Here is a 10,956-nt window from a genome sequence, read left to right as displayed (position 1 = left end):
TCTTTCTATTTTTGTTCTAGTCTTTCCCTTTTTCTTATTTTCTTTTCTTTTCTGTGTTAATTTTATATTTCAAATAGCTTAGTTTTATAAAATACATTAGTTGTACCAAAATTAGTATTAACAAATATGCCACCACCACAATTAACTTGGCACATAAAATAAAATAGTTTGTAAGTGTTTAATATTTTAAAATCATTTAACTAATTGTTTTTGCTACTATTTTATTCATTTTGAGTATTTACATATTTTATACAAGTGTGGTTTCTCCACCATAATTACCTACGCATTATTTGGCACAACCAGAACATTTTAGTTTTATTATTTGAAAACTTTTGTTGTTTGCCTATATTTTAAATTTGAATTTGAATCGTTTTGAACTAACACGAGTTTACCAACAGTAACCTAGGTGAAGTGGCATCTTTAGCGCAGGGTTACTGTAGCTTGATTACCCGGGCGTCACATAGTTCATACTACAACACACATATACTGCAACCTCTTGAATTATAAAAGTATTGTCTCATAGATTATAAAATTTCATGATATCAAATTGTACGTACTGCAAATTTTCTCCTTTTTACTGCCTGCTTGATTGTATAAATAGAATAACTAGATAATGATGCTCCATGCATTACTAGAGCTGTTGATAGCTTCTCCACCTAGATTATTTTACACTCCCTTGTTAGGAGAATTTAGCTTAGATATTTAGGTGCAACACATATACTGCGAAGCGAGATATTTAGTTTGTTTTTCTTGGGTAAACCATACTCTCGACGTTCCACAACCTCTACTACTAAAGGTATAATTTGATTATTTAACTTCATACTTTTACCATAAATCTCTGGAAAAAAATTAATTGATTGTTAAAAGTCATGTGCTGCTGCATTGGACTATGAGCTTGAAAAAAGAGCACCTACCTAATACTTACAGAGGTGGCCAATCCTTCCAGTGACCTATATATGTAAGTATGTAAGTTAGGCTCGATTCCAAGTTAGCCTATACTATTTGTGTCAATTTAGTTTATCTTGTTACCACTTGCAAATATATTTTAATATAATAGAACTCCTATAGTTGTCTTCAATAGAGAGGGAATAAATCTCTAACGAATATTTTGGTACATTCATGCTATCTATCTTTTGCATTTAAAATAGAACATGCAATAGGCAGTCATAGCAAATCTATATACTGCATAAACCTTTACTTGAAATGATTAAATCACATAAATTGTCCCGTCCATTATAATTGATGATGTCTATACAATCAACCCAGCAAACAAATATTAGGCCAAATGATCACACACAGAACCAACAAAAACCTTAGTTCCATATGAAGCTGCCTAACAGAATCCATAACATACATCGACTAATAAAGCTTCAGCCTGCTTCAGTTGAATAGTAGAGCGCGTTCAGGAATCAAAATCATGCAAATTGGTTATTTATTGTAGTTGGAAAAGAACTATTGTTAAAGCAGAGCCTGTGGTTAAGAAGTTCATAAGTCTTAGTCGCTTCTTTTTGGCGTATTGAATGTGCAGGAATTGATACAATAAAGTTTCAATAAGATGTCATCATTATATCCATTGTCAATTTAGCTGATCATTTTTTAGCAAAAATTCTACGAAACTTGTAACGTATCGTGTTGAAAATCTGTGAGGAATAGTTAATGACCCTTTGACCCAATACACTTTGATCATTGATAAATTTCTATGTGTTAGTTGTCCCGTGACACGGATCACTTGTTCCTGGAACTTCCCTGGCTGAAGGAGAAACTGGAGAAGTACATTGACGAGGCCTCGGCGACTGGATCATGGAGCCCAAACGTGCTTCGCACCACCACGGATGCTTGATTGAAAGAAGGGTTGGAGCCTCGCTGCATCACCAGGGATTTGAAATGGGACGTCCCTGTCCCACACGAGAAGTACAAGGATAAGGTTTGCCATCTGAGCACACAGAGATTCATTGTGAAAATTTATCTCTCTCCATGTTGTATTAATGTTTGTCCATGTGATGAACCGTTCCCAATTAGCTTGGCCATCTGCATTAGTCATGATTTGCTACTGATTCTTTTTGGTTTATTATGTATCTTTGACTATCGAACTCCATGGACATGTTTTTATTTTCCTGTTGTCTTGAGAGCACACATATGGAACTGTGCAGGGCATGTTGAGCTATACATGGAGTATATATCTATTGAGTTCTGCAGTTATTTTCAATTTTGATGGTGGAAATGATTTAAGGATAAGTTGGAGGAATGCCTCGAAGATGTTTTATAATCTTTAAAAATAGTGGATGGTTTGAGGTACTGCATCTTTTGCCTTTTATCTGAACACTTGCAGCCAAAAATTTTATCCCACTGTGAGTTGTTTTGTGCACATGCTGCGTTATGTGTAGATATGGATGAGGAAAATTCCGTGCCTACAACATTATTTGTGTCTGACCCTGTCCGAGGATCCTGTGGCATGCTCTGATTTGTTTCAGAGTTCGGATGTTTCGATGTTGTGCATCGTGTGCTTTTGAGGCAGCAGAAGGTTGTACACATATCAACGTCTATGGGTGAAGATATCCTACCATATCTAGAACCGCACAAGGCGCTTGTGCCTGCTGCCCCTTTCCTCCATGTCCGTGAGGAGAATCCCTATAGTATGCAGGTATTTTGTTAATCCCCTCTTATATTATTTAAATCTCAGCAAGACAACCACATATGAGGCAGGAACTGCAGCGACCATTGTCTTCTATATCTGCTTGCGTTAACTTCCATTACTTTTAGCATGTGGGATATATGATGTGAGGGAACGAACATGCCATAAGGCACATGTGAGTCCCCTAGGTGCTTTTTGTATTACTATTCTTCTTATTCGGCTGGTTCTGATCTTCTTAATCCTTTTCGCATTAATACCGTTTGTAGTTTGTGAGATCTTTCTCTGACCACATGCAAGCTCCACCATCCCATTCTTTGTTATTTTATTTCCAACTTTAAGACGATTTTATCTTTCAAACCAAAAGTACAATTTATGATCTGTTTGCATATTGTGATTATGACAAGGAGAAGTTCAAAACAACACCACTTCTGAATGTGTCTCAGCATGTTCTAAAAAAATCAAATTCTAAAACACAATGAAACACTATTAAAAGTACACAAAACTATGAGATATTTTGTCAAACACGATAAAAGTTCAAAGTTTTGTTTGAATGACTCATTATTGAATTGTTGCATCAAATTATTAAATTTATATGAAACAAATTTGAAGCATATGTGAGTTTATAGGATATATGTTTTATTAATCTATGTACACAAAGCCAATGTTTTTAACAAAAAGAAAGATTATGCTTATACTTCATTATGCATCCTGTACATATATAATGGTATAGATAATTCCATTGCGTGTGAATGAACGGCGCATTGAGAATGGCGCCAGAACAAAACCATGGAAGCGAACTCCTTTTTCTTATATCACAAATTTTGTGCCATGGTGCAAAAAGAGAGCAAGTGCATGTGTATGTTCAGATATGATGAAACCAAATAAGGTTGCAACTAACATGTTATATTGACTTTCAGTTATGAACCTTATGACTCTGATGCTCTCAAGTTTGGCAACAGTTTGTACTAAGGGCCTGTTCGGCAATGCTCCGGCTCTCAACTTCCATTAACTCCGCAGTGAAGTTGAGCCGAACGAGCAAACTCCGTGGAGCTCAAATCAAGAAGCTGGCTATTCTGTTAGTGCAAATTTGAGTAGTAGTTTATATTGTATGTATATTGTTGGGTAGTAGTTTTTCCCACTAGATCTGAATATTAGGAAGGATATATCTTGTAGCTGGTCAGATTCAGAACTCATGTCGTGATTTCTTAAGGGCCTAATGATTGTTGTTGTTTTTTTCCTTTCAAAAATTGAAACTCCTAGGTGATTATCGTAACTATCATAATTGTATAAGCAAGATTATCAGAATAACTAAGCAACTATTTTAGACTCACTTTCTATGCCAAGCTGGAAAATTGACATGCCTTATGATTATATATGCAACCAGTATTTTTTTTGAAATGCCAGTGGCAACGCATCCGTTACATGTTTTGAGACCTAAGGCGTGAAATTTTCATACTAACTACATATATTGTTTGTGCAGGATGGGTATGATTTGAGGAAGCGGTTTTTATCATACTTGCTAAAACATCGTGGGAAATGAAGCTAAAGGCAATTTTCCTGACATTGTGAAAGAATTTCTTAAGCGCATCATCTAGATATTGATAGTTTTGTAAAAGATGTTTAGTTGAAACATCACTCAGTTTGTTACATGGACATGTCGTTAATCTTTCTTTTTGTTATCAATTTACATTGCAAAAATAGACTTCAATTATTCAATAATTGTGTTTGTGTTATATTTTTTGTACATGTGAATTTTAACATGTAACACTTGCATACTATTTCAAGAGCCCGTGGCAACGCACGGGCACTCTACTAGTAAAAGATAATTTGTGGGTTGTCTTGGAGGCATTAAAGGAAGGATGCATTTTGGCAATTAAAGGAAATTATGTGGGCTGTCTTGGTGGGACTCTATTAAAGGAAACATCGAACAATTAGAAGGAATTGGGTGGCCTTCTTAGGAAGGAAGGATGGATTTCAAGGACATTTACATGGCAAGGATTGGACGTGTTGGTGGGGTGTATTATAAAGGAAGGATCAACAGTTAAAAGGAATTGGTGGGGTGTATTAAAGGAAGGGTCAACAATTATAAAAACGAAAGTTCACAAAATAAATTAATTAAAAGGAATTGTGTGGGGATGGATTCATGTGACATGGATTGGACATGCACAGGAGTTTCTTAAAAAAACGTGCATGATATGGCTAAAGGAAATGTGAAAGGAAGGATGGCAACGATGATGGGAGGAATCGTCGTCCCACCAGAACATGCACGTTCAGCTTCATTGTAATTGCAATCGTAGCAGCCCAGCCCATGTAAGTGGGCTAGGATGACCAGGGTTAACCAAGGATGATATAAAACACATCTTCATTTAAAAAAAATGAAAATCCAACAAATTTTGTCGACACAGGCACTGTGATCGGTCCATCTTCTCTTGAGTGCACTTGCATGTTTTCTTAAAAAAAATGGTGCGCTTGTATGTTGACATTTTTTCGGGGGGAATGGTCGGCCGGGTCATCTCCTACCTTTCTTTGCGGTGTACTCAGCACCCATGGGACAACTCTTGTTTCTTTTGTTTTTGGTTTTTCTTACTTTTTTTTGCATGCTGGTTAGTCATCCAGCATATTTAATCACTTCGACTCATAGCTCGCTCCTTCCTATCACTCCTACTGCATGGATTTGCTCTGGCCTCCCTTCTCTTGCGAGGAAATAAATCACGCCTAGGGTTCCTGTCTGCCACCACCAGCGCTCCGTCCCGCCGTCCGCCGCCTTCCGCAACAAAGTGCTGAAACCGTGACGTGCACATACATATGAACGAGGTGTGCCTGCAACTATCATATTCTATATTTGAATTATATGTCAATTCCAATGTGAAGGAGACAGTTACTGTGTGAGGACCCAAACTTTGAACTTTAGATCGACCGAGAGAGGAAAAACAATGCACAAGTGGCCAGTCTATGGATAATATGGGGTCACAGAAGTATGAAATTCTTGGAAACCAGAAGGCCAAGTTTTTTGATGCGGAATTGACACTTGAGAAGAGAAGGCCCGACAACAGGTAACATCCATCGTAAGGCAACAATGCAGACGCATCAAATGTTACATTTGCAAAGATGCAACAAAGAAGAAACAAGCAGGACAAGCACGTATTGCATTCTCTATACTAAGCTTTGCAAAAAAGGTAAACACCTACTTTGGGACACCTTTTGTTTCAACTTGACACAATGAAGCAGGCAAGTGGGGATACAATGGGTCACCGTGTTAAAATAGAGAACGTGGCTTTGAGGAAGGAAGGTCTTGAGGCATGTCTACTGGACTAGGACATGTGATTTCTCCTCCCGTTGCAACGCATGGGCATGTTTGCTAGTACCTACTAATAAAGCAAAGTGCGTTTCTTTGATTTTTTTTTTCATCTATTCACCATTGAAAATATTTTTTTCTATCTGAGGTCGTACTAAATTTTTGTGTGCCCATCTTCTAGAAAAGGAAAAAAGGTTTGTCCAGAATTCCGTGTGTAGACCGCGTGTGTTCTGTCCAGGCGAAGGCAGGCCACTTGTTTTCCTGCCAATGTAGCTGGGAAACTCCTATTTGCTGCACGTGGCAGCAAATACAGAAAGCTTCGCACAGGGCGCCCAAGACTGGCCCGGCCCATTTTACTTCTATTTTCTTTATATGTTCCTTTCTCCTTTTCTTTCCTGTTTTTTTCTTTTTCTCTTCTAAGTATTTTTATTTTCATTTGTAAATTAAAAAAATTTCAAAAAAATATGATTTCAGTTTTTAAATTTTTTCAAAGAATATTCAAATTCCAGAATTTTGTTGCTGTTTTGAAAAAAGTTTGGAACTTTAATTTTTTTTCTTGTTCCAAAATTTTTTCAAAATGAAAAAAATGTTCCCTTTTTTCAAAAAATGTTTGTGTTTCCCAAAATTGTTTGAGACTTTGAAAAAATATTATTGTTTTAATGAAATGTTACAAATTGAAAATAGTGTCCGCGTTTAAAAAATACACATTTTATAAAATTATTCTGAATGTTGAAAACATGTTCCCGTTTCAAAAACTGTTCACAAATTCAAAAATTGTACGTGTTTTTAAAAGGTTCATGTTTTCAGAAAATGTTTGCGATTTAAAAAAATGTTTCCATTTAAATTTTGTTCGTGTTTCCAAGAAATAAATTTAAAAAATGGTTCGTGTTTCTAAGAATATTCAACAATTCATATTAGTTATTACTTTTTAAGTTGAAAAAAAGTAATAAAATGAAGAAACTGTTTTGAATCTGACACTATAGTATGTTCTTAAATATTTCCGCTAGCCATTGGTTAGCAGGACGTGTTCGTTCGAGTGGTTGGCAACACTGGGTCTTTTGCGGTCGTGAGTTTGATACTTCAACTCGTTTTTTGGATGTTTACCCGTGTCTTACAAACATATGTCGTTTCGGTGCGTGGGCGTTTCACAACCCAGACAACTTAGCTGCCAACTATCTGAGAAATAAACCAAAATGTTTTAAATAGTCTCACATTGCTCCTTTACATACACTCGTACTAATTTATATACGTGGGCGAAACTACATGTAGTAAGCTGGACGAAGTATGAATGCATTGGTATGTGTGCTAGCTGGAAAAGGACCCTAGATTTCTGTAAAAAGGGATTTTAAATCGTGTATGTGAGCTAGATGGATAGAGTGCTGCATGAACTAGCTACAAAAGACCCTGAATTCATTTAGGATTGCTATCCGAGGAAAAGAGAAGAGAAGACACTAATATGTGAGCTAGATGCATGGAAAAGAGAAGACCCAACTCACACACATATTATGGAACTTCGCACCTTAAATCATCTTGACCCATGAACGGAAAAATAGCGGAGTAGAATTAACTCTGTTTGTACTATATCAGTGGCTTGTACATGGAAAAGAGACGGCCCGCCTCACTTCCATATTATGAAACTTCATACCTTCAAATTTCCTCGAATGAATGAAAAAATAGATTGAATAATTCGCGGGCCTTCTTTAGCGTGTGTTGACCTAACAAAATCCTCAAACCCCCTCGATGAATGAATGGAAAAATAGCGGATTGAACACGCGGCGAAACCCAGAACCTAAATGTTCCTTCTCGGCATGCACATATGGTTTTGCTTGCATGTATAGTTCTCAGTTAATTTAAATGCACACAATTTTTTTCTCCCGTTACAATGCACGGTCATATGTGCTAGTCTTTCATAAATTGTCCATGCCAAAAATCACCCAAAAAAAATTACCCTATAAATTTAGATACATGCAGGTATCAAAACCCCCGAGGTTCAACCCGACTGGCAACGAACCTAATAAATGTAAGAAGAACTGCAAGTAACCACGCAGGGCCAGACTCCATGTAAGGATCAGAGACAAGAAAACGACATTTCATTTCCAAACTTCAAACACAACGTGACCACACACTTCAAAGTCTCAGAAGCTTATTATAGTTGGACCCAGACGAAGAGAGGGGATGCAACAAAGGCCATCAAACTGATCACAACATTTCAATCCTAGGTACTATAGGCGTCCATCCATGCGCTCTGTTGAAGATCTCCACCATCATCCTCTTGATCTTCGAGACTGCTTCATCCATTTTAAGTCGATTTTGGCTTGTCTGCAGTATTGCCCATCTAGTGAGATAATGGCAGAAACGAAAACAACTGCAACGGGATCGTCATGCATTTTCTTATCAAAACAGGCAGAATTTCTGGATTTCCGGATTGTCCAACATAGTGATGTCCCACCAACCAGGACCACCTTCCTATGATCAGTCGGGAGGATATTTAGCCAGGGCCCACCAGGTCATCAACGTCCTCATGGGGCCGACTAAACCAAAAGCGTCGAGGACAACCCTCAAGAAAAACTTTGCCAAATTACAATCAAAGAAAATATGCTTAATAGTTTCATCGTGGCCAAAAAAGTAACATTGCCTATTCCTGGTCCATCACCTCCAAAGAAAATTGTGTTTGGTTAGGACACTATTTTTTATCATTGGCCATAGAAAGATATTGGTCTTTAGAGTTAGAGGCATTTCAACTTTCCAGATCCCTCCGTAGTGAGCCAAGGCAGAAGCCTTAAGTTGCAAATACAGATCTTGACAATAAAAGTTTGCTTGTTGCCAATTTTTCGATGCACTATGTCAGGGTTGTCAAATAGAGCAACACTATGTCGCTATCCACCAAAGATTTCGATCCTTAAAACAATCTCATCAGTTTCACTCACAAATGTTCTTGCAAAATGCAAGCAATCCTGCCCTTCAGACTTAACAAAAGCAACATTAACCTGCTTGGTAAAACATACATAATACAATATGATGATTAGCAGCTAGAGAAGTCTCATCATTTGATTATGCAAAGGCCTGGGGTTTATCCTCCTTTTCAAAAAAGAAAAAGAAAAAAAGAGAGAAGTCTCATCAATCCAGAAATCCTCCCAATAAAGTGTTATTTCCCCATCACCGAGCTTCTTTTGGGCAAAATGTTGAAAACTTCTATTTACATTCGTCACGCGATAATGGTCATGGTTTTGAACACGGCATGCATTCTGACTATTGGTGTGTTGGTAGCATCATTAAAGAGATTTTAAAACTGTTAAGTTTTCAATTCTTGTAATTTCATTTTTGAATCTCGAGCTGTAAACACTAGCTAGCTCGTCGGGCTCTTGCTGCTAGTAGTAGATTTACATGTCCACGGGCAACTGGCACGACCGTGTGTTGTGTCCGGGGCATGTCATGTGCCAAAAACTACCCTTTTCAAAAAAAATTGGCCAACGTAAAATGATGTCTAGACATCATACTATTCGAACAGCTGGGCCGAGGCTGGTCCAGAAACTTTTTTCTGTTTTTCCCTCCACCAGTTTCTATCATTTTTCTCTTTCCTTTTATTTTTCACATTTTTTACATTTATATTGTTTCTGTCTTTCTTTTACTAGTTTTCCGATTTTTTTCTTTTTCTGTTATTTTCTCAGAATGTTTTTTTGGATATTTTTTAAAAGTGCCAAAAATATTTAAAAATTGTTCGATTTTTTTCATAAATGTTCTAAAACAACCACAAGATATTTTTCCACATTTTTAAAAGATGTCCAAAAATATATTCTCTTTTCTCAGAACAAAAGACAAATCTGATTTCAACAACTTTTGATGTATTAAAAATTGTTCATGTTTTTAAAAAAAGTCCTCCTTTTTTTTAAAAACCGCGTTCCCAAAAACATGTTTGTGATTCCAAAATATGTTTGGGTGTTTCAAAAAGTATTTGCTTTTTCAAAAAAAAGTGTTCTTCTTTCGAAAAAGTTTCAAAATTTATAAAAATGTTCGCAGATTCAAAAAATCTTTTCTCCCCAACCACAAAAACAACTGATATTATTTTTACGTGTTTTTAGAATTTGAGAATATTTATTGAATTCAAAATCATTTTTTAGTTTGAGAACAATTCTTAAATTTTGGGACAATTTTTGGCGTTCAAACTATTCATTTTTTTAAGTGTTCGAAAAAAACACAGAAAACCTGTCGCTACAGTGCGACGGTATCTACAATATGCTGCCCACTACAGTGCCAAGTCGCTACATTTAACTTTTTTTAGACAAAGTCGCTACAATTAACCGTCACGCGACAGTCGTCGTTCGCTGCTTGCGCTGCTGGCTGAATGGGCCGACCAAACAGTGGCGCACCCCCTAAAAAAAAGGTGCTCCCATCCCCATTACCCAATAAAAAACCGATATCAGGAAATTTGGGCTAAAAACGGCTTCATGATATTCTGAAATACGAAAATCAATTAGGGGCCCATAAATTCTAAGCCAACTTCTCCAATATTTAGGGGAAAACAGCCTTGCTATGAACTTCCTCAATATTTAGGTTTGTAGCTTTTGTGATACGAGACTCAGGTTGTAGCACAAAAGCGACGCGGTCGTAGCAAAAGCCGATGACTGTTGCAACGAGAAATCGTCGCACCGCCGTCATAGGCCGCATCAACACCATAGATGGTTGTCAGCATTGTTGCCGCCCGTAGTAGCAAAAAGCAACAGCTCCGCCGTTTCGCCATGACTGGTCATAGCAAAAGTCGACACATGTTGTGGCACCGAGGCTCGTCGGTTGTTGCAAAATTCACCGTGGTTGTAACCCCAACGTCGGCCGGTTCCAGCAAATTTTCCATCATGGGATGTAGCCCGACGTCGGCCAGTTCCAGCGCACGGGTCACCGCGTCTCCAACCTCTGGCTTGCTGGTCGCTGCCTCGGCATCACTGGTCGCCCCGTCTGGTCGCAGCATCTAGTGCTCACCCGATAGTTCTATAAACATGGAGTAATACGGGCCTTTACGGACTCTGTGCGTTAA

The 10,956-nt window shown here is 37.6% G+C and overlaps 1 long non-coding RNA gene across 1 annotated transcript in view; it reads left to right on the top strand.

Moving 5' to 3' along the window:
- Positions 1–2,137, top strand: part of LOC119310542 — a 15,710-nt gene extending 13,573 nt beyond the window's left edge. The window contains exon 3 of the long non-coding RNA XR_005150722.1: positions 1,709–2,137. This is a non-coding gene — a long non-coding RNA (uncharacterized LOC119310542). The remainder of the gene's footprint in view (positions 1–1,708) is intronic.
- Positions 2,138–10,956: the final 8,819 nt, after the last annotated feature.

Source organism: Triticum dicoccoides, chromosome 1B, assembly GCF_002162155.2.
Source record: "Triticum dicoccoides isolate Atlit2015 ecotype Zavitan chromosome 1B, WEW_v2.0, whole genome shotgun sequence".
Classification (NCBI taxonomy): domain Eukaryota; kingdom Viridiplantae; phylum Streptophyta; class Magnoliopsida; order Poales; family Poaceae; genus Triticum; species Triticum dicoccoides.
This window is presented reverse-complemented; position numbering and strand designations above follow the sequence as displayed.